Source organism: Sapajus apella, unplaced genomic scaffold (assembly GCF_009761245.1).
Source record: "Sapajus apella isolate SASKATOON/1434 unplaced genomic scaffold, GSC_monkey_1.0 scaffold87, whole genome shotgun sequence".
Taxonomy (NCBI): domain Eukaryota; kingdom Metazoa; phylum Chordata; class Mammalia; order Primates; family Cebidae; genus Sapajus; species Sapajus apella.
Genome location: NW_022437027.1, coordinates 6,856,898 through 6,879,797, shown reverse-complemented (window position 1 = coordinate 6,879,797; position 22,900 = coordinate 6,856,898). Strand labels below are relative to the sequence as shown.

Genomic DNA, 22,900 nt, shown 5'->3' with positions numbered 1-22,900 from the left:
TGGTATAACAAGATTTGCTGAAATTCGCTCAGGTGATCATTTCCTTTAAGTAAATTGAATAGTACTCAAATATGGTAAGAAATATTTAGCATGCTTATTTTGAATGACATTTGAGGAAATAACTTCAGTTTACTTTGTGATGGTACCCTTCCTTTCTCTCCTCTGTTTCCTGAAGGTCATTTGACCTAGTAAAACTTTATTTTGATGTTGATATTGGGCAGCATTTTAAGTCTTCTCTGCAGTACCTGTTATGTGATCTTCCGGAACTTGCCTCTCCTGCTTTGAGCACAAGTCATGTTTGAACTCTCATCCTCCCACTGTGAGCTGTCGTTTTGGATTTGAAAAACTATGATGAGATCAGATAGGACATGCTTATGTTTAGCAAATCTCTTTCCACAAATATGACCTAAGATTTAGTTATGCAAATCAATTAAGTTAAATTAAATGAATTTAAATTAAATATACAAATCATTACTATAAGTTAATGTGTAAAATTTAAAAAAAAATTACTGGTAGTTCAGCACTAAAGCTGAACTTAAGCATTAATCTTATCCTCAAAAAATTTTTTTTAATGAGGGAGGGTGCTGTTTTGAAATTATTTTTTTCTCAAAGCAATGAATACATTGGAAATAATGCATTTTTAAAAATTTTAACTTTCACTTTATATTCAGGGGTTACGTGTGTGTTTGTTACATGGGTATTCTGTGCGATTTGGTGATCTCATCACCCAGGTACTGAGCATAGTACCTATTAGGCAGTTTTTCAGCCCTTGCCTCTGTCCCGCTCTCCTCACTCCAGTCGTCCTCAGCATCTACTGCTGCCAATTTTATGTCCGTCTGTGTCTAATGTTTAGCTCTTATTCGTAAGTAGAACATGCAGTATTCGGTTTTCTGTCCCGGCATTAATTTGCTTAGGATAATGGCCTCAGGTTGTATCCATGTTGCTACAAAGGACATGATTTTGTTCTTTCTTATGGCTGTGTAGTTATTCCATGGTGAGTACGTGCCTTGAGAATTTAAAATCATACATACTTGATTTCTAATCCTGGCTCTTCAACTTACTGCCTATAAGAACTTGAGCAAATTATCTTAAATATCTAAGCCTCAATTTTCCTATCTGTGAAAGTGGGACTGATGATGCTTACCACATAGTGTTGTTGGGAGAATGAAATTAGATAATTACATAAAACAGCTGGAATACTGGCTGACACATTTTAGGAATAATGGATACCATAATGATAAAACAGAACTTACCCAATATTAATCAAAGTTTGTATATCTTATATCTCTTTTTCAGTTCTTTTTTGTCCTTTAATAAAGAAACCACATCTAAAAATTCAGGAAAAGCCCATTGCTTTATCCCTAATTACATGTTTTCTTCTGCCTGAGTTTCTCTAATTCAGCATCTATCAGAGTCTCTTAGCAAAATAAAAATAGCAAATAATTTTTGCTACTCACAAATTTTTGCTTACTACATTTACCTTAAAAAGTAAGTCTATGACCACATAATATAGCAGCATGTGTTGATTACTTTGCAGAAGACCTCAGGCTTTTTATGCACTTCATTTCATTTGCTCCTAGAACTGTCTGTGCTTGAGAAAAATCACCAAGGAGTATAGAGGAACATATATAGCATAAAGATAGGCTGGACTCCTGATAAGTAGAGTTTTTAAAACGTAACCCTTAAAAAAATCCAAGTCTGATTATCGAATGCCTAATAGAGCTTTTAGCATGATTCGACTATAACAGCTTTGGCAACAACGAAAGGCATTTTCTCATTAATGTTCAAAGCAATCAGTTCTGTGGGTTTGCTCTCTGGCCTGTACAATACCCATTATCATGCAGATGAATCCTAAATCATCTTAAGAAGCTCTTTATTATTCAAATGCCAAGAGCTTTTCTTCTGCCTTCCTTGGAACTGGTAGTCCCTGGGAGGCATTGAATAAACACCTGGGCTGGTTAGGGCCCTCAGATAGATGGCCTAAAGCTCTTGTGAAGTCAAAGTGTGCTTTCAAATACTGCAATTTCTGATAACACCACATTTCTCAAATTATTTAGTTGCTTATTTAATTGGTTGTCTTTCAATGCTGTATTGCTAGAGAAAAATAATTCACTCCTCTAACTCTCTGGAGAAGCAAGTTCTCTGGGTTCTGGAAAATATAAGGTCTTTCTTTGGTGCTCTTGAGCTTGTGTTTTAACTCATAATACATAGTCTATCTGTTCAATGCAATTCACTTTAGTAGTATGAATCTAAGTTGTAATAACAATTTTTAAAATGGTACATGGGCTGAATTAAAGCAATAGAATATGGCTCTAATGAGGACATCCTAAAACCTTTGCAGAAGATTGTGATCACATCAACATAGTCATTCCTACTAAGACTCGAGCTGAACAATAATAGAAAGGCTACCCTTAGGCTCCTTTACTCCTTAAACAGATGAATTCAGTTGACTGGCATCTATTGAATATGTTATACATTGTTCTTTGAAATTAATTTTTCTCAAGGCTCTGGATACGTCGGAAAGAAGGCAAATTGTAAAATCATACACATTTGGTAAATTGGCATTTATTGAATGTTTGATATACTGTGTCTTGAGGGTTACAATGAAGAGCAAAAACAGAATATGTGCCAGGAATTACAACCACAAAATCATTAAGAAAACATGTCTGACCTTTACTCCAAAGAGGCTCAAAGTCTGGTTGGGAAAGATAAGACAGGTAAACAAATAAATGCAATAAAGTGGCACTATAGAAGTAGAGGTAGGATCAGTGGGTCCAAAAAAGGAGGAAATGGTCTATTCAGGACTGTGTGAAGGAGGTGGTCAGAAAATGGTGTCTCTAAGAGATGATAAGGGTAAAGATGAGGAAAGGTACAGGGAAAAGAAGGGCATTTTAACTTTTTCACTGTATTTAGCTCTGTCTGAATTGTTTTTGTTTCTTTGTTTATCATCTGTTATTGACTGCTGTTTCTCTCCCATTTCTCTGCCTCCCCTCCCATACACCATGAAAGAAACCCTATCTGTCTTGTTAACTGTTTCATCTCAGCAGTCAAGAATACAGTAAACACTCAGTAAGTGTTAAATAGAATGAACGACTTAAATGATCAGGCTCAAGCAGGAAATTGGTGTGAAGAAAAGCACCAAGGCCTGAAATAAGAACCATTGTATATAAGTATCTAAATAAGGACAGATATTTCTATCAGAAAGATAATTTTTCAGTAAATGAACATATCTGAGATTAAAATGTACAGAATTTATATAATAAGTAATTCTTAGTGGAAGCCTGTTTCAGTCCCAAAATAACTTGAGGAATGTGGTGTTGCCAGAAATTCCAGGGAATGAAACAGGCTTTTAGAGCATACAACAACCATACTTCAAGTATGCCTCTTCTATTTGTAACAAGAACCATCTTAGCTTCCACTAGATCAGTTCCTCATATCTGTTCTACTGGGAGCCATAGAAATTACCTAAATAGAGGAAATTTCATAGTTGAAGTTGTAAAAACTGAGAATTTCATAAATACTTATATATATGACCTCTACATTTGAAAGATGCCTAATTTAAAAATTATACAGAAGTGTGTCTGTGCATATACAGATATATATATGTCTCTCCAGTTTATAGATATAGATATATGTGTATGTGTTCATGTGTGTACTTGAGACACATTTTTGCAATGATTAGACTTTTTATTGAAAGTTACTGTAACATTTAAAGAACAAAAAGAACAAAAGTTTACTAACATTTAGGAGCCTTTTCTGAAAACCATATGTTAGAAGCAAATTTTTCAGGGCCACAAAAGAAATAGCACTAGAACAAAAATTTTCTCAGCAAGACTATTTTTATGTTTATAGAAGGATGCATCTCATGGATGGAGCAGAAAGCACACCTGAACAAAGGAGGGGAAGGGGTTCTTTTCCCTGATGCAGGTAGTCCCTATTGCTGTGTTGTTTCCCTATTGGCTAGGGTTGGACTGCACAGTCTAAGTTAATTCTGTTGGCTGATTTAAAGATATCAGGGGTACCAGCCAGAGTGGTGGGGTGAACAGTTTCAGCAGAAAAGGCAGTTATGGAACAGGTAACTAAAGGTGACTCAAGTCAGAGCAAGTGACCAGGGGTGACTCAGGACGAAGCAGGTGACCAGGGGAACAGATGTGAACTGTAATCGATTAGTGGTGGGCAAGCTGTTTATTGAAACTAGGTGCAAGGACACGAAGAAAATGAGAAAGTTAAACTTTAACATGGAGAACAAAGAACACAGAAACTAAACATACTGGCATACTGATTCTTTGAAGAGAAATTTGGAACTCACAGTATTCAACATATATATGATTTACGTCACTGACATTATTGAATTCCTCTTAGTTTACCTTTGCTAAAAATATGAAGTTTAGAGGTCTTGCTCTATGGGTACCATGGACTGAATGTTTGTGTCCCTCTAAATTTCATATGTGAAACCTAATCCCCAGTGTGACAGTATTAGGAGGTGGGGTCTTTAGGAGGTAATTAATTATTGAGGGTGGAGCTTTCATGAATGGGATTAGTATCCCTTAAAAGAAAAGACAAGAGAGAGCTTGCTTCTCTCTGCTCTCAGCCATGTCAGGATACAAGAAGGTGGCCATCTGCAAATCAGGAAGTGGGCTCTCAGCAGGAATAAGATCTTCCTCATTAGGAATAAGATCAGCTTGATTCCAGATTTTCCAGCCTCCAGAACTGTGAAAAATAAATGTTTGGGGAACTTAAGCCATCCCGTCTCTAATATATTTGTTATAGCAGCCCAAACCAGCCAAGATGGGTCAGTTACCTTTATCCTCTATAACCACACTAAACTTCTGGTTAATTTTCTGGCCAATGCCTATTTTGTTCATCCAACGCCAGGTGAAAACGTGGGAATACATGGATAAAATGCTATTACCCATTACCACTGCTGGTAACGCAAGGCAAAAATTAACTCTCCACTTCATAGTGGAACTGTATTTTATTTTTATTATTGCAAATGCTATTGTATCATCCTCATGAAGAAAGGTTACTTTATGATACCTGAAGTTATCTTACTATGGTGTTAAAGACAAACCATCCTACTGTATGAACTTTATACAAAATAACATACTGTGCCATGTGGGGACAAGTGGCTCAAATAATAAATTAGACTGTTAATACTACGAGGCCATTTAATTTAACATGTTTTTCAAGAACATAGACAGTCTGTCAGTGAGCAGAAATTAATACTGGAAGACTTGGTGAGTTTTGTTCAAGGCCAAATGAAGAATGGAGTAAAACAAATTGTCCAGCTTCCCGTGTATGTTTCTATCCCAGTGCTACAAACCCTTTTTGTTCATGTCTGTTCTTCGATTATTGAGTAGCAATTTCCCCTTTACCTGATTTCATACACTCTATAGTAAAATGGGAAGTATCTGAATTAGTAAGGTGACACCAGTACACATAGGTGTGTGTCATAGTTTGAAGGACAAATCTTTCTATAAGGCAACACACTGTAAAAACTCAGTAATTTTTGTCTTACTGCATGCATAGAAACCAATGTAAAGCAGGGTATTTTACTTTCCAATTTTTTTCAGTAGAGTCATCTTGCAGTTTTTAGAAGAACTATTTGTGTCAAATAACGTATGAGTCACAGAAATTGAGGCTGTTCTACTACTACCACATTGTGATGGACAAATTTATTCCTGTGTTTGACCAATACGACTTTAGTGTAACTTTCTTAAAAGTAGCAAATACTATTTCTAGTTGTGCTTTTTTTATTTACAAAAATTATGGGTTTATCAAAATGTAAAATGAGGCATCAAGAGGAAGAAGGACTGAAGAAGAGGAAAAAGAGAGAGAAGGGAAGAGATAGAAACCAGGCAAGCAGCAAGCATGAATAGAAATACACCTTAAAATAGTAATATAGTTGGGGAAAATATGGGAGAGAGAAAAGCACCCAAGCTACATTCATCTTTGTTTCTGTTGGCACAGGAAAGGAAAAAACCTCTGTTTATAGAATTACTTTTTCTTGATGCCATAATCTATATTAGCATCAGTACTTTTGTGAATATTGATTTCCTGATAAAAGTAGAATTATTGCAAGAGTTGCTAAATTGATAAGCAGTATCATTCTTAGAACCAGACAAGACTCAAAGTTATGGCTTATCTGGGAATCCTACCTTCACTTCTAGACTGTATCTGAGACTGTGGAATTTTCTGTTCAACAGGCCCCAGTACTGGCTCCAACATTTGCTTGGACTTCTTCTTATCCCATGCTCTCAAGAACAGAGTGTGGCTGCTGGTGTGCATGCTCTCAGGCCTAAGGAACAGTTGATTATAGGAGTGTTTCTAGAGCTTAATCATGCTGGAGTGTTTATACCATGCCTATCAGGTTCCTCTAGGTGGGAGAGCTGGCGGAGAGAAAGGTAGGGGTACAAGCCTCAAGACTGGGTAGCAGTGCGTGTGTCCCATGGCCCCCTGCCAAATTTTGGCACAAAACTCTGAGGTATACGAGAAATGTAAATTAGAAGTTGGCCTTCAAGATTGTTAAAAAATATATTTATCAAGACAGAAGGATACATCACATTTTATTTAATAGTTTACCAGCTTGATTTATAACTTTTAAATATGTAGATCTGATATGCTGGCCCCCACCTGTATCTTTGCTCCAGGTCCCACAAGGGAGGCAGCTTTGTGTGGTTTTTGGCTGTAATCTATTTCAGGATATAACCGTCCTTCTATACGAGGTTGTGAAAGTAAGAGGGAAGGCAAGGGAAGGGAGAGATTGAGTATTAATGTTATGTTATCTGCTAGGAACTATGATAGCCAGAGGCTGTCACACACACTGTGACTGAAAACCAACATCTCTTCTCTTCAGTTCTGATTTTATCATTGAGAAAAATAGATGGTAGGGCTTGGGCTTGAGATGTCACATGCTTGAAATATTTGCAAAACAGAATGAATCTAATTAGTTGACTCAGTAGGTATTTTATACATATGATTTACTGGTAATAAGAAGTCAAAGCCATTTGATGGTTGCAGCACATGTTTTGTAATGTGATGACATTTCTCTGCTACCATAAGAGAGCTTAACTTGCTGTTTTTCACTTTGGAATATATCTTCTTTCTTTTGAATTATAGTGGCATGTCCCTGCCAGAGTGTCACTGTTTAATAAATACTTTTTTTTGTTTAATTGTCAAGGGACAAAATTACAAAGGCAGGTTAAGCAAACATGCCTTATAGTAATAGCTTAATGATCTCCATTTCCCACTTTGGTGAGTATCCTGACACTGACACTCATATTTCTTTAATTTTATGCCTGTTGTCATTTATTTGCATCTCAATAAAACTTAACATATATCAGAATAACTGAGAGTCCTATTCTATAGCAATGAGAGGAGGGAATACATTTGCAAATGAAAAGAATGGAATCGTATGCTGGAAGCAAGAAACTCTTTATCCGGGTAGGTGATATTTCAGTAGAATTCTACAAAGTCAGCTTAAATTGTGAGTCGTAACTTAAATGCAGCAGGAACACAGAGTGCTATGATTAAAAGCCTTTGTCCAAGGTTTTCTGACCAATTTTTTTCTTGATTAATGAATCAGAGAATAAATAAATTCTCTAAGATACCTGCATTGAAGCTCTCGATAGAAGATGCAATATTAGGCTTACATACAATTCTTACTTAAAGAAGAAAACTTAAAGCTCATGTCATCTAGCTACTACTTTAAGTGTTGTGAGTCATTATAGCAGCTCAGAGAAACTGTCTTTCCTGAATGCTTCTTAATGATAGGTCTCCAATGTCACTACAAAAAGCCATCACAGATTTCTCCTTCAGTATTTGTTGTGAAATGGTTGATGAAGACATTGTTTGCCTCTCTCAGTGCCATTCAGATTTTATTAAATGGAAAACTGACTCTGATTAAGAATAAAAACGTATCCCCTCCCAGATAAAAACAGTTTACTATATTTACCTGCTAGGAGCTTAGAGCCAAATTTGTACTTGCTCCCTGGCCTTTATATTAGCATTTTGTCTGTCTAAAAGACATTTTCCCATATAGGCCAGGTGTGGTGACTCATGCCTGTAATCCCAGTACTTTGGGAGGCCAAGGTAGCCGGATCTCTTGAGCTCAGGAGTTTGACACCAGCCTGGTGAGACCCTATCTCTACCAAAAAAAAAAAAAAAAAAATTAGCTGCTGGTGGTGCATGCCTGTAATCCCAGCTACTGATTAATCCCAGCTATTGTTTAAATGCTAAGTCTTTTTCCCCAAGGAGAATTATATTCAAATGACAGAAAAAGCAAAAAATAGAATAAAGTTGTATATTTTTTATATGCTGGCTGAGGCACAAGAATCACTTGAACCTGGGAGGCAGAAGGCAGAAGTTGCAGTGAGCTGAGATTGTGCCACTGCACTCCAGCCTGAAGTTTCAAAAAATAAAAAAATAAAAATAAAAACAAAATAAAATAAAAGATTCTTTCCCCAAATTCATGCAAGTGTGGATTTTTATCATTGAAGCCTCTGTTCACCTTTTTGGGAGTCTATCCCTAACCATCCGACTGAAAATGATGTAAGTGAGGAAATACTTTTCCTCTACCCTGTTAAATTCTGTGACTAGGACCTGTGAATTGTACAGACAAAAGACATATTAACAAAAGAAAAAGCATACACATTTTACTTGAGGTTAATATCTTTATGTATCATGGTGGGCTTTGTAGAAAGAAACAAGTAAAAATCTCAAAGTTAGACCCAGGGGTTTATACAACATTTTAACAAAGAGTCATAAATTGTGGAGCTATGACAAAGTCAAAGTCAAAGAGTTTAGGGTTGGGGAAGGAAATTGTGGAAAAGTGACAAGGAAATTGATGGGGAAAGCTAATGGAAGATAAAGGTTATTTTTTAAAGATTTGGTTATATAGACTCATCTCTGTGCTAACTCCCTGTCTCTGATAAGAATATTCCCTTCTTTGTGATATAGGGAGGGCACTTTTCTCATGATAAATTTAGACTCTGCTTTTAAGTAAAAAAGGGAAAGGCAGAGAGACCTTCCTGCATGTGCTGTTGAGTGTCTCCAGCTCAAAATAATATGCCAAAGTGGCATATTTAGGGATGGCGTGTTCTGATCCCCCTCAGTGGCTTTCATACCATCTATTACTCTGTGAAATTATGCTACTTTATTGCATTTTTTGCTTTTTCTGTTGTTTGAATATAATTCTCCTTGGGAAAAAAGACTTAGCATTTAAGCAATGTCGAGTATACAGTTATTCTGCTCAGTGACTCCTTATTGCATGACTTTAAAATATCCAATGAATAATTACGATTATATTGATCCTTATGACATACTTGCTTTTACAATTCTGTCATTCTCATTTTGTATAATGGTAGTTAACTTTCAGTTAGCTTTTTTACATTCTTTTTCTGTAAAGAAAGATGATAAATAAATAAATTTTATTAAACAAGAAAATAGCATTTCCTGGCCAAGCAAAATAGGATCTCTTTTTAAAATGAATTTATTCAACAAATAGTTGCTAGGTATTCATGTGTGCCAGGTATAACTAGGTCCTAAGAATATTTTTCTAAATATCAGAAGCAAACCCAGCCCATTGAGTGAGACAGGTTGTGAACAAATTATTGCAGTAATGTAACAAGTACCTAAGGTATACTGCAAATTGGGTTTCTGAGTTGCAAATTCTGAAGCAGAGATTAGGGTACAGGGGATTTACTAGGCAACATTCTTGTGACTATCACTTGGGGAAGAAAAGGGAAGGATATATGCCTGAGCAGAAGGAGAGGCCGAGCTATGTTATGTTATCTCATGGGAAGCTTTAGCCAACTCTAAGGGGAGTTCTGAAGATGAATGATTTTTTGGAGTTGTCCCCAGTGTTGTGAAGGACCTGGGCCCTCAAATCACACTTTAGGTTTGAGGATGTGGCTATCTTGGGAAGGGGCATGACTTGAGAGGTGCTCTCATCTGACATAATTCCTAAAGAGGGCATATCTGTTTGGTTCCACTCCCAGAGCTGAGATAATAGTTTATCCCTTCCTTCAAGGCGAACTGGTGCTAACATAGCATCCACCACATACTAAGTGGTTATTATTATTAGAGACACAAATAAAGCAATACAGGAGCTATGATAAGAAAGAGCTTAATTGCACCTCTGAAATGCCTGAAGGAAATACACTGAAATCTGAATCTTGAAATCCAATTAGGACTTTTAGGGGTAGAAGGCTTTTCAGGCGGAGGGATTATGCTGGTCCTCATACATGGAATAAGATAATAATACTGGTTTTTGTATTTGGGGATTTCTAAATGGAAGAGCTGGTACGAACACCAACTGAACATCTGTAGTAGGCACTTAGGTGCAGTACGTCATTTCATGCTCTTAGTAACTTTGCAAATAAGTTATTATCATATATTTATAGATGATACAATGGAGGTTAAGAGAGGTATAGGCATTCTCCCAATGGTCACACAGCTATTAATAGTAACTGGTGAAGTCAGTTTTCCTGAGGTCTCCTTGGCTCCAATGTCAGTGCTTTTTCAACCACTATGCAGTTTTCTTGTTCTAACCTTGGTTTTTAGTAGTAGTACCTGTTTTGTGGTTTGCGCTTAAGAAATCAACTGATTTTAATATACTTTTGAACCATAGTCACAAGCATCGAGAGAACCGTTAAGTTCTGCCAATACATTCATCTGCAATCTCGAAGTGAACAATGACCCACAAGTGTTTTCCAGTAGCTGTGTCATTTTATGCTTCTCAACAAAATGTTTTATGTGCTTAGAAATTAGAAAGATACACTATTGCACGGAATATTCACAGAATCACTAGAATATTCTACTCTAAAAATATAAAACTGATTATCTGAATTATCTAGTCTTTGAAAACTGCTTGTCATCACTAATTACAAAGTGCGTAGCTGGATGAGGGTGCTTGGTGAAAAACCTGGTCAGCATGTCAAACTACATGGCTCCTTTGCTTAAGATTTTTCATTGCTTTTGATTATTCTATAGCTATCAGCAGTACCCAAATAGGGGAATATAAACCCCAGGATATTTTACAGAGAATCTATTGTGAGAAGAAAAATATGTGTGTTTTTTTAGCCCCACTCTTTGAAAATGTTTATTTTTGTGTATGCTTCATAATGTGTATGATACATTAATACTATACATATATTAAAGGTGTATCCACAGAACAGTTTAACTGACACAATAAAAAAATTTGCAATAAAATTCTAACACACACTACTACATGGATGATCATTAAAGACATTATGCTAACTAAAATAAGCTAGGCACAAAACGTCAAGCACTATATGATTCTACTTATATGAGGTACATACAGTAGTCAGATTCACAGGGACAAAAATTAGAATGGTGGTTTGCAGGGGCTGGGGGAAATGAGGACATGGGGAATTTTTGTTTAATGGGTAGAGTTTCAATTTGGGAAGATGAAAAAGTTCTGAAGGCAGATGATGGTAATAATTGCCCAATAATGTGAATATATTTAATGCTACTGAATTGTTTACTTAAAAGTAGTTATCATGGTACATTTTATGTCATTAATATTCTACCACAATAAAAAATAATAAAAAAGTTTGGCAGCCCCTGGTTTACAGCATTAAAGTGGAATGTAAGGCTTCTCCCAATCTGACTCTCTGTCATCTCTGGCCTGCAGGACAATGCTACTTTTGTCAATGAAGAGAGTTGAACTCTGAAATATTTGAAGATATTTATTCTGAGCCAAACGTGAGGGACCAATGGCCTATGACACAGCCCTCAGGAGATCCTGAGAACATGTGCCTAAGGTGGTCAGCCTATAATTTGGTTTTATACATTTTAAGTATTGGTCAGGAAAGGTAGGACAACTGGAAGCAGGGTGGAGGGAAGGAGTGAGGGGACTTCTAGATCACAGGCAGACTCAAAGATTTTCTGATTGGCAGTTGGTTGAGTTATTATCTAAAGACCTGGAATCAATATCACGGAATGTTAGAGTTAAGATAAGGGGTTGTGGAGACCAAGGTTTTATCATACAGTTGGAGACCCCAGGTAGCAGGCTACAGAGAGAATAGATTGTAAATGTTTCTTACCAGACTTAAACAATCTGTTCCATCCATCTTAAGAGCTGTTTTAATGATAATGCTGGTCAGCTGTGTCTTAATTCAAAAAAGGATGAGGGAATAAGGAGGCACATTTAACTCCTCTTTCTAATCATGGCCTGAACTAGTTTTCCAGTTTAACTTTGGAATGCCCTTGGCCAAGAGGAGGGGTTCATTCAGATGGTTGGGGGCTTAAAATTTTGTTTTTGGTTTACATCATGCAGGACAGTTCTACTTTGGACTGGCATATTTGATAAGGTGGCTCACCCCCATCCCAGTTGCTTTATAAACCCCTAACTCATCTTTTTATGTCTATCCTTCTCAGTCATTACACCTAAACTATATTCATGCCTCACACCCTCTCTATATTTCACATAGTTGGTATTTACATGTCTACGTTTCTCTCACTCAGTTGAACTTCTTGAAGACAGGCACATTTATATCTACAGTGCCTAGAAAAAGTTGGCATGTACTCAATAGCTATGTTTGTTGAATTAATGAGTGAGTAAATGAGTACATGAATAAACAATCAATGGACAGTGTGGCAGTTGTGCAATGAAAGTCCTGGTGAATAAAGGAGGCCCTTCTCCATGGCTCATTCCATCTCAGCCAGCTCTTGATTACTTCTTCACTGGCTTCAGGCTCATAGCACCTGGGTATGCATCTAACTCAGCTGAAGGAATTATTTATCAATTTTCCTCATGTCTTACATTTCTCTTCTCTATATTGTGATCTGTTGAATCATCCTTTAAAATTCTGCCATCATTAGCAAGGGCATAAAAAAATCACACCTATCATGTACTGGAGAACTGATCAGTTATCACTCTGAACATAATATCACATTTTTATAACCAGACATAGGTATAGAAATTAAATTATTTTTATTCTGAGATAATAAAATACTCTAAGTAGAGTGATTTTCTCATTTTCTTTTTTTTTTTTGTTAACCAGATCTATACATCTAAAAATATAAATAACATATTTGAAATAAATACTGTCTTAGAGTTTGAATTTCTTCTTAATGCCACACCAATTAAATATTTAGGACTGTCATTATGTTACAATGATGATACTGTTTTAAAAATACTCAAAACTTCACTGAGTATTTTTGAAATATTGCAATTATAATCTCATAGTATGCTTTTGCTTCTTTATTCTGAGCATTTCTACATTGAAGTAAAATATTAAGATATAAAATTAGATTATTTTTAATGAAGGAATCCTTGGGGAAAAGGCAATACAACTCTGAGAAACTTAAAGCTTCATTCAATTGCAGTTTTTAAGTGTTTGATTTTTCATATACAGAGTATAATAATCATATAATTGTAGTTAGATTTTTCTTTTGGTAAATCATAAATCATATAAGATTTTGGACTGGGTTTAGTCTATAAGAAAAGCTCAAATTCTATATATTTTTTGCTATGTGTTCTTGTAAGTATGTACAAAGTAAAACCAAAAAATATATAAAACACTCGAATTATAATTTGATTTTATTTTCAAAATATCCTTTTCCACTTTGATATGTTTATGCTAAAACCCTGATTACCTTTTCTGCCCCCATATTACTTCATGTGTAGTAAAAGTACATTAACATATTCACTCTGTGTACTGTATGCATACATACTGCACACTAATGAAGAATACATGTGTGTATATCCATACACTGATGCATCAATCACTGTTTTATACATGGTGTTTGGAACCTGTGACCTGAAATAGTTGACTAAGTTGAACTAAAAGAGTCTGTTTCAATTGGTTAAGAGGGAAACTAACCTGTTTCTCATTTTCTAAAATGGGTAAAAAATGCAAAATGATATACCTCTACGTCTAAACCTACATAAAAGTTTTAGTGATAAAAAGAGGTGTGGAGAAGCAAGAATGCTCTGATAATTTTCCCAGAAATTGTTTTAAACTTACCTTTACCTTGAATTCATGCAGTATTGGAATTAAAAAACAAGCAATGGGATCAGCCTTCACTACTGTACTGTGACTTGCTACTCTTTAAGTTTCTGCTCAAAATTCGCCTTATTAATGAAGTCTTCCTGACCTCTGTCTATACAGTAGTAACCACCACCTGCTTTATTTCTCTTCATAGTGCCTTAACACTATCTGCTAGCTATATATTTCCTTATTAACTGGTTGATTGTTTCTCTTCTGTCAAGAAAATATAAGTTTCATAAGCGCTGAGGTTTTTCTCTTTTTTTTTTCCATTGCTTTATTGCTAGCATCTAGAACAGGATTTCTCAATATATTTATACTACTAATTTCTTGTTGTGGGGAACTGTCCTGTGTATTGTAGGATAGTAGCAGAAGCATCCCTCACTGCTGGTAGTCATCCCTGACCCAAGCTGTGAGAACCAAACACAACTCCAAACCTTGTCAAATATTCCCTGGGGGTGGGGGAGAGGTAAAATCGCCAGATTAAGAACCACAGGTCTTGAACAATGCACGGCACAATGAACACTCAAGAAGTGCTAGTTGGATGAACGAACAAATGGATAAAAGCAGTATTTCTTATCCAGCCAAAATTTTGCATCCTAGATAATGGTTTGCAACCATAACAGAATAAGTGAATACCGGGAGGCCTTTACCAAGTCACGTTCCCATTCTATTCAGGGCTCATAATCTTCGCCTTTTCACTCATCTTCTCCTGCTAAAGACTTTAAATAAAAACATTTTCAGAAGTGCCCATTTATTTAGCTCCTAATTGTTCTGTCTGTGCTATGCTGATCACTGTTGGAACCTGTAAATTCAAACCAGTGCCACTTAAGTATTTTTCAAGCCAGGTAAGCTTTGTTTAATTCCTTTTTGAAATCCACTAATCTACTTTCTGTGCCAATTAGCAGTCAGAGGAAATAAATTACATGCCCTTCCAATGAGGATAAAATATTCCCTGCCCCGATGTTTGGGCTTTCAAATCCAGAGTCTCGAAGGGTCTGCTCCTCCACATTTTCGCTCAATACCTCACTGGCTCCTCTCCAAACCCTGCCTGACATGCAATTATTTTCAACCTGTTTCACAGAAGGCTGCTCCATTCATCTTTCTGTGGGTCAGATTTCCACTGAAACTGATTTTAAAAGATAAAAGATTTTACTGTGTGAAACTTATGTTGGTAGGGTCCAATGAAATGCTAAGCCAAGGTTTTTTGGAGGGTTTATGGGGACAGATATGAAATTGACAGCATGGAGAGGGATGAAAGAACATTTATAATCATATCTAGGGATTTCATAATGATCTACCTAGAATAAAACTGTAGACTGAATTATGGGTGGGTGTTTGCACTATACAGGTAGAAAGGGAATTGGACTGAGAGAGGGAGGGAGGGAAGGAGTGTTGGTCAGAAGTTCTGAACTCAGTTTCTGGCTTTGCTACTTAAGGTAGAAGACTTACTCTCTCTAGAAATTAGGTTCCTTTTTTATATAATGAGATAGAACTGAGCAGAACTTATCACATTATCTCCGCTACCTGTTCTTTTCCCATTGTTCCCTATTTCTTTAAATGTACCATGACCCAGTTAACAAGTCAGAAATCTGAGAGTCAGCTTTGACTTCTCCTTTATGCTCTGCATTGATTACTCACCAGTTCATGGTAATTTCACCTCTTGAATTTCCCTTGATCTGTTCAGTTCTTTCTATGTTCTTGGCAATTAGACTAAGCTTAACTCCCACCTTCTTTCCCGTAGTGACTAGACTGTCCAGGCGAGAGCCACTTCACTACCCACAGCCTTGCTCCTCACCCTCCCCTCCCAAATCTGGACTGTGGAGGCCAAAGTGATCATGCTAAGAGAATCTAATCATGCCCCTCACTTATTTAAAACTTCCTCATTGTCGAGATCTGTCTCCTGAGAATTTCTCCAGACTCATCTCCTTTTCACATCCTTCATCATTTGTACTTCAGCCTCACTAAGCTGTTTTCACATCTTTTTTTTTTTTTTTTTTGCTACCAAGCCTTTAAATATACCATTTCTTTTCCTCATGACACCTTTGCATCTCTCTTTACCTTGTGCTACCTCTTTCAGATTTCAACTGTGTCACTTCTCAAGTAGGACTGACGTCCAGGCTGTGCTATGCTTAGCATGGGTCACAGGTTATTATAATTATATTTGTACTACAATTGTAATTTTTGTGGCTACATAGGTGCATATATTTATGGGTTACATGAGATATTTGATACAGGCATGCAGTGCATAGTAATTCCATCAGGATAAATAGGGTATCCATCACTTCAAGAATTTATCCTTTGTGTTATAAATAATCCAATTATACTCTTACATATTTTGAAATGTACAGTTAAATTATTTTTTATTACAGTCACCTTGTGGTGCTAGCAAATACTGGGCCTTATTTATTCTTTCTAACTATGATTTTGCACCGATTAATCTGCCTTTCCTCCACTGCCTCCCTCAGACCACTCTTCCCAGTCTCTGGCAGCCATCCTTTTACTATCTCCATGAGTTCAATCATTTTAATTTTCAGCACAGATAAGTGAGAACTTAAAAAGTTTGCCTTTCTGTGCCTGGCTTATTTCGCTTAACATAATGGCCTCCAGTTCCATCCATATTGCTGCAAATGATGGGATATTATTCTTTTTATGCCTGAATAGTAAGTACTCCATTTACACCAGTTTTAAAATACTGACCAATATTTTAAAATGCAAAGAGATTTGTTTGCATAATCTTTCTGGAATAATTCTTAAGCTTTTAAATTTGTCTCATTCAACTCCTAATATCACAGCAGTGCTTTGGCAACTTTATAAAATTATTTCAAAACAATAAAGCAATTTTCACAGAAATATATACATGCTATTTTACTCTCATATTTCATTGATTTATGTAAGTTTGGTTAAATTAATGTAATTTCAAAGAAGTACAACTGACATAATGAGGTCAGCTGTTGAACACAATTAAGTCTTGAAAAATATACCCCTTGATTGTTAAGTGGAGAAGTACATAGACATCAGTTTGTATATTTTAGGGAGAGAATGGAAAATGTTGATTTATCTTATGACTTCAATACCCTGTCTTTACTTCTAGGCTATACATATCTTGACTATAAGAGCTGGTGTTTATTCATTATAATATACACAACACAAAGCACCATACCAGCACAGTATCGAATATGTAATTTTAAAAATTGATATTAAATTAGATATAATGCTTCTTTAAAAGACTATGGAATTTGTAAAATTGTTAACTTACCTTCAAATTCCAATATTCTTTGCTTTGTATGTAATTATAAACATATTTGTGTTGTGATGAAATTATATGCTAGTTAATGGCCAGGTTCTTGTGTTGTATTATCTTAGTGTTCTCCACAGACAAATGACTGTGAAAGTTGCCCAGCAAGTATGTATTGAATGGTGGATGTGGTGCCTGCCTGGTTGGCTGTTGTGAGTATGAGAATGTTCCAGCATTCTTGAGGTATGTCTTTATGAGCAGCATGGGAACAGACTAATATATATTCCATTTTGTTTATAAAAGTGTATGTTCCTGAAAATTATTTTTAGGGCAAGGGTGAGTGTTGTTAAGTAAGGCATTAAGCAAAACCTCAAGCTTGGTATATGAAATTATTCACTACAACTATATTAAGAGATCAGTAAGATTGCAATATAATTAAGAAAATCTAAATTCAGGATTATTTATGGGTAGTTATTGAAAAATAATATCAGAGAGAAACCTTAACCTATATAAACAGTGACTTAGAATTTTAAAAGTAATAACAGGCTGTGTACTTTAGCAGAACACAGCTATTTAATCATCTCTTTGCCCATTAAACTTGCTTGAGAAGCACATTTTCAGTGAATTCTCAGAAACTTATTTGCATTGGTGATTTAGCTTTGGGGTAAATGGGAGAGATTCAGATTTTTAAAATTTAGATGTTATTATATTATGCCAAACAACATGCAAGGGCTATATTTCTAGCTCATTTGAATTCAGCCTGAATAATAGCAGTGCACATTAGGCCTGGTGTTGAACCGACTTTGTAGCAGCCTTCAGCGTTTTTGCTTTTTCCAGCCAAGGAGGGCAATTTCCTGATAGCTGCTCAGTCTCCCCTCCTGGCCTTGGAACATTTACAAGGAAAAGAAAAAGAGGGAAAGCAGGTGCAGCCATTCAGAACCAGATATAGAATAATGGCAAGTAAATCATGGTCATAAAAACAATGACTGACATTTTTTGAGAGGTTTCTGGTGTGTCAGACACTGAGTGAAGCAGTTTTCATGCTTTATCTCAATTCTCACAACCTCCTAGCAGTGAGTAGTGGTTAACATGCAGATCCTGGAGCCAGCCTGGCTCAGGTTTGAATCCTGCCCCACCACTTTCAGTGGTATGACCTTGGGCAAATTACTTAATTTCTGTATTTGTCAGCTTCTACATGTGTAAAACATACATCGTACAGAGTTTTTGTGAAGACTGAAGAGCAAATGCAAAACAAGCTCAGTGCTTGTACCCAAAAATGTTAGCTTTTCTTATCACTAGTATTACTATTTTTTCTTGTTCTCCTTCTACAGATGAAGAAATTTAGTGAAGGCAAATGACTTGGTCAAAGTCACACAGGAAGTGGGTGTCATTGCCAGAACTGAATTCTATGCCTCCCTATCCAGCAAAATTCCACTACATAGAACACAATGCACCATGATCACAACATTTCCAGTAAGGGAGTGAAGTGAGAGAGCTTAGGCTTCAGAGGCTTCAGAGCTAAGCACATAAAGTCTGAATCCCAGCTCTCCTGCATATTCTGTGAATCATCGGATATGTTTAACATACACTCACTGTATTCAGTTTCTTCATCTCTAAAATTAGAGTAATATTCCATTTTTAGAGTTGTGAGAAAGATAATAAACAATGCATATTTTTAAAACTGGTTAATAATAAGTTCTTGAAAATGTTTGATCTTATAGGATTTCAAAATATATTATAATCAAATATAATTACAGTAATAGTGTATAACGCTTTAATGTCAAAAATAATTTGGGGGAATATACACTTTTATAAACAAAATGCAGTATGTATTAGTCTGTTCTCACACTGCTGATAAAGACATATCTGAGACTGGGTAATTTATAAAGGAAAAAAGTTTAATTGACTCAGAGTTCCACAGGGCTGGGGAGGTCTCAGGAAACATGAACATAGCAGAGGGGGAAATAAACACATCCTTCTCATGGTGACAGGAAGGGGAAGTATGAGTGAAGAGAGGGGAAAAGGCCCTTATAAGACCATCAGATCTTGTGAGAACTCACTTTCACAAGAACAGCAGCTTAGGGGTAACCATCCCCATGATTCAATTACCTTCTATTGGGTCCCTCCCACGACACGTAGAGATTACGGGAACTACAATTCAAAATGAGATTTGGGTAGGGACACAGCCAAACCATATCACAGTATATAGACACAATGGAGTATCATTCAGCCTTAAAAAGAAAGGAAATTCTGATGACATGGTACAATGTCAATGAACCTTAAAGAAACATGATACAACACAGATGAACCTTGAATGCATTCTGCTAACTGAAATAAGCCAGACACAAAAGAAAAAATACTGTATGACTCTACTTATATGAGGTACATAGTAGTTCAAATTCGTAGAGACAAAAAGTAGAATGACGGTTGCCAGGGGCTGGAGGGAGGAAGAAATGCAGAAGTATTGTTTAATGGGTATAAAATTTGTTTAGAAAGATGAAAACATTCTAGAGATGTTTGGTGTTAATGGTTGCACAACAATGTGAAGGCACTTAATGCCGCTGAGCTGCACACTTAAAAATAGTTAACATGGTACATTTTATGTCATGTATATTTTACTACAATGAAAAACTCAGAGAAAAAAGAATATGTCCATCTATAGAAGAAAAAATTTGTTATTAAAATTATTTAAATTAGAATTGCCATCCTAAAAAGAGCTCATGCCTCTCTCTTTCTCTCTCTCTCTCTTTCTTCTCTCTTTCCTGCTTGTTTGCTTTTCTTTTTTGCTTTCTATCTTTTATTGAGATGGAATCTCGCTCTGTTACCCAGGCTCGAGTGCAATAGCACGATATCAGCTCACTGCAACCCCCGCCTCCTGGGTTCAAGCGATTCTCCTGCCTCAGCCTCCTGAGTAGCTGGGATGACAGGCACCTGCCACCATGCCCAACTAATTTTTTGTATTTTTAGTAGAGTCAGGATTTCACCAGGTTGGCCAGGCTGATCTTGGATTCTTAACCCAGGTGATCCAACTGCCTCAGCCCCCCAAAGTGCTAGGGTTAAAGGAGTGAGCCACTGCACCCAGCCTGCTCATGCCTCTTTAGGAATATTTTTTTAATCTTTTGCATTGAATTCCTCCAAGAATTCACTTTAGTCTTTATATTTCATAATAGTGAGAAGCAGTGCATGACTATTCTTACCCACACATATGTTCCCATTCGAATTGGCAGATGAGTATTAATCAATGTAGATACGATTCTAACAATACTGTCAGAGGAGAAATAATATTATTGTGACACCAAGGGAACATTTTTATTACATACATTACCTTGAAATAACATTTTTGCCAGGAAATTTGATGCAGCATACATATGGCGCCTGATAGAAGCCAGGCGAAAGTACATTAGTCATGTGTGCTGCACATGATATATAGTCAAACAGCCTGTGAGATAGAAGGATATAATTAACTATGAAGGTCATTCCATCACCAGTATAATATTTGGAACAAAGATGTATTCGGTTATGCTGTTTACTCTATTTATACTTCAACTCCTCATCTTTATAAACCTACCTTTCTATGTGATTTTTAAAACTCCCTGAAGGCTTTTTTTTTTTTTTTTTTTTTTTTTTTTTTCAGAAGAGAAGGTCTGTTTTGTTTAAATTGCCTTGCACTCCAAATCCAAATCAAAACTATTTTGAATTTTAAAACATGACTTCTTCTGACATTGAAACTTTTCTTTTTTTCCAATTACTACAATAACTGTTAAAATTTTGGGGAAAAAAATTAGTATGCCCAGAAAGCCTTGCTATGTCTATTCTATTTTCATTTGTTTCATGGTCTCATTATGTTCATTTTTTCTCCCTAATTTTTCATTTGTGGTGAAATGCACATAACAAAATTTACCATCTTAGCCACTTTAAAGCACACAGTTCAGTGGCATTAAATACATTCATAATGTTCTGCTGCCCTCACCACCACCTCCAGCACTCTTTTCATCTTGTAACAGTGAAACTCTGTAACTATTAAACAATAACTCTCTCTTCTCCCCTATTCTCAGCCCTTGGCAACCATCTTCATTTTTTCATTTTTATGATTTTGACTATTCTAAGTACCTCATACAAGTGGGATCATATGTATTTGCCCTTTTGTGACTGGTTTATTTTACTATTCATAATGACCCCAAAGTTCATCTATGTTATATGTCACAATTTCCTTTCTTTTTAAGACTGAATAATATTCAGTTTTCTGTATATTCCACATTTTGCTCATCTATTTATCCATTAATGGATACTTGGGTTGCTTTTGTGTTTTAGCTATTGTGAATAATTCCATCCTACCAACAATCCATGAGAATTCCAATTTCTCCACATCCTTGCCAACAATTCTGGCATATTATTTTTTAAAAAATATATTAGCCATCCCAATGGGTGCAAAGTGGTATCTCACCACTTAATGGGTGTAAAGTGGTACCTCATCGTAGTTATGAGTTGCTTTTACCCATTAGTGATGCTGAGCATCTTTTCACATGCTGATGGGCCCTTTGTATATTTTCTTTGGAGAAAAGTCTATTCAAGTGCTTTGCTCATTTTTTATTCAGTTTGTTTATTTTGTTGTTGTCGTTGATTTTTGGAAGCTCTATATGTTCTGGATATTAATCTTGTATCAGATATACAAATATTTTTTGTATGCTGTAAATGCTTTTTTAGTTTGTTGATAGTGTCTTCTGATGCACAAACTTTAAGTTTTCATAAGACCGAATTTTCTATTTTTTCTTTTGTTGCCAGAGTCTTTGTCATATCCAAGAAATTACTGCCAAATTCAATGTCATGAAATTTTTGCCCTGTTTTCCTTTATGTGTTTTGTATTTTTAGATTTCTGATTCATTCTGAATTAAATTTTGTATATGGTATTAGATAAGAGTCTAACTCCATTCTTTTGCATGCAAATATCCAATTTTCCCAGCATCATTTTTTGAAAAGATTGTCTTTTCCCCATAAAATAGTCTTGGCACCCTTGTAAAATATCATTTGGCCATATATGCAAGGATTTATTTCTGGTTCTTCATTCTATTACATTAGTCTGTATTTATGACAGTGCCACAACGTGTTGATTTATTGTAACTTTGTAGTAAGTTTTGAAATCAGGAAGCATGAGTCCTCCAGCTTTATTCTTTTTCAAGATTATTTTGGCTAATTGGTGTCCCTTCAAATGCCATTTAAGTTTTAGGATGGATTTTTCTTATTTCTGCAAAAAAAAAAAAAAAAAGGAATTTTGATAAGGATTGCATTGAATCTGCAAATCACATTGGGTAGTATTGACATCTTAACAATATTAGGTCTTTTCATCCATGAACACAAGATATCTTCTCACTTATTTATATCTTTAATTTCTTTAATATTTCATAGTTTACATTTAACAAGTCTTTCACCTCTTTGGTTAGGTTAATTCATGAGTATTTCATTCTTTTTGATGCTATTGTGAATGGAAACATTTTAAAAATTTTTTAAGATTATTCATTGTTACTGTATAGAAGAAATGTAACTGATTTTTGTGTGTTGACTTTATATTCTGCTACTTTACTGAATTTATTAGTCCTAACAGGTTTTGGGAGCAAACATTTAGCTTTCTATATATAAGATCATATAATTT

At 35.7% G+C, this 22,900-nt stretch overlaps 1 protein-coding gene across 1 annotated transcript in view; it reads left to right on the top strand.

The window, feature by feature from the left end:
- Positions 1 to 22,900, top strand: part of ARHGEF38 (Rho guanine nucleotide exchange factor 38) — a 127,783-nt gene that overhangs the window by 948 nt on the left and 103,935 nt on the right. The window lies entirely within an intron of this gene.